Source organism: Schistocerca serialis, unplaced genomic scaffold (genome assembly GCF_023864345.2).
Source record: "Schistocerca serialis cubense isolate TAMUIC-IGC-003099 unplaced genomic scaffold, iqSchSeri2.2 HiC_scaffold_1196, whole genome shotgun sequence".
Lineage (NCBI taxonomy): Eukaryota > Metazoa > Arthropoda > Insecta > Orthoptera > Acrididae > Schistocerca > Schistocerca serialis.
This window is the reverse complement of record NW_026047399.1, coordinates 650001-652500: the sequence shown is the minus strand read 5'-3', so window position 1 is coordinate 652500 and position 2500 is coordinate 650001.

Here is a 2500-nt window from a genome sequence, read left to right as displayed (position 1 = left end):
AACTGCAAATGCCAATGAACAACTGCAAATGCCAATGAACAACTGCAAAGGGCATTGAGCATGTACGTCCTGCTGCCATCCACATTACAGTGTATAGCTGCAAGGTGTTTAACATGAAGCGATACACTGGGGACCGGGCAGTGCGAGTAGCAAACTATATTGCGGGGGTTGCAGTTAGGCAACACTACACTAATTTAACGCGTCGTATGACAATTACAGAGCAGGTTAAGGCCCAACGTGTGTTGGGTTAAGGCCCAACGTGTGTTGGGTTAAGGCCCAACGTGTGTTGGGTTAAGGCCCAACGTGTGTTGGGTTAAGGCCCAACGTGTGTTGGGTTAAGGCCCAACGTGTGTTGGGTTAAGGCCCAACGTGTGTTGGGTTAAGGCCCAACGTGTGTTGGGTTAAGGCCCAACGTGTGTTGGGTTACGTTACGGCGCAATGTGGGTTACGTTAAGGGGCAATGTGGGTTACGTTAAGGCGCAATATAGGTTACGTTAAGGCGCAATATAGGTTACGTTAAGGCGCAATGTGGGTTAGGTTAAGGCGCAATATAGGTTACGTTAAGGCGCAATATAGGTTACGTTAAGGCGCAATATAGGTTACGTTAAGGCGCAATATAGGTTACGTTAAGGCGCAATATAGGTTACGTTAAGGCGCAATATAGGTTACGTTAAGGCGCAATATAGGTTAGGTTAAGGCGCAATATAGGTTAGGTTAAGGCGCAATATAGGTTACGTTAAGGCGCAATACAGGTTACGTTAAGGCGCAATACAGGTTACGTTAAGGCGCAATACAGGTTAGGTTAAGGCGCAATACAGGTTAGGTTAAGGCGCAATACAGGTTAGGTTAAGGCGCAATACAGGTTAGGTTAAGGCGCAATACAGGTTAGGTTAAGGCGCAATACAGGTTAGGTTAAGGCGCAATACAGGTTAGGTTAAGGCGCAATACAGGTTAGGTTAAGGCGCAATACAGGTTAGGTTAAGGTACGACACAGGTTAGGTTAAGGTACGACACAGGTTAGGTTAAGGTACGACACAGGTTAGGTTAAGGTACGACATAGGTTAGGTTAAGGTACGACATAGGTTAGGTTAAGGTACGACATAGGTTAGGTTAAGGTACGACATAGGTTAGGTTAAGGTACGACATAGGTTAGGTTAAGGTACGACGTAGGTTAGGTTAAGGTACGACGTAGGTTAGGTTAAGGTACGACGTAGGTTAGGTTAAGGTACGACGTAGGTTAGGTTAAGGTACGCCGTAGGTTAGGTTAAGGTACGACGTAGGTTAGGCTAAGGTACGACGTAGGTTAGGCTAAGGTACGACGTAGGTTAGGCTAAGGTACGACGTAGGTTAGGTTAAGGTACGACGTAGGTTAGGTTAAGGTACGACGTAGGTTAGGTTAAGGTACGACGTAGGTTAGGTTAAGGTACGACGTAGGTTAGGTTAAGGTACGACGTAGGTTAGGTTAAGGTACGACGTAGGTTAGGTTAAGGTACGACGTAGGTTAGGTTAAGGTACGACGTAGGTTAGGTTAAGGTACGACGTAGGTTAGGTTAAGGTACGACGTAGGTTAGGTTAAGGTACGACGTAGGTTAGGTTAAGGTACGACGTAGGTTAGGTTACGGTACGATATAGGTTAGGTTAAGGTACACATTGTTGTAAGGAAAGGTTTAATGGGGGGGCGGGGCGGCCGGTTTGTTGATTGTGATTATAGTAAGTGGATGCCTGCGGCATCATCTGATTTGCCACGTCAGGATGCACCTTTGGCTCATGACAGGCGGCGCTCTCATTCCATGCTTGTGGCAGACCTGTGTCTTTCATTCCTGCCATTGTTTGTGTGCTGTGAGAGGAGGCAGTATTGTGATGTTGGGTGCACCCCTGTGTAGGACATGTGTGGGTGTTGGTGGCTTGGCTGAGCAATGGTGGTTGTCGGGTGGGTGGGATATTCTGTTTTCTGAGTGGACCTCCCAGTCTGGTTATGACAGTGTGGATTGTCTAATGTGGCGGAGGGGATGCACTGGGTGTTGTTCCATGCTGGTGCTTACATATTGTCTGTGTGCGTGTTACAGGCAGAGAGTAGTGCGTGAAAAGGGTGTGTGGCTGACGTGTGGTTGTGATTGTGAGCAGAGTCTTTAAGCATGTATACGGACAGTTGTATACATTATCTGTTTTCTGATGGCTCTATCTATTACTAATCAGCGCCGTGTATACGTTTAATCCGGTTCCAGTCGAAACTGTTGTATCTCTGTACATTAGTGACACGGCGAGCCCGCTATGTAGTTACTCGTCTCGGCAGCTTCCACCGGTGTATGGCAAATGATTATAAGGAATCAGTCTCGTCGTCAATACCGATGGTGTGACGTCACATGTCTGGGGTGGGGGACGCTGCGCCCTTCCGGTGGGTCATGGCCTAGAAAGACTCTTCCCACGCAGGGGGGCGTGGACTGTCATTGACTCTTCCGAGTAATATACTTGCCGTACGTTTTTGCGACTGCGAGTGCAA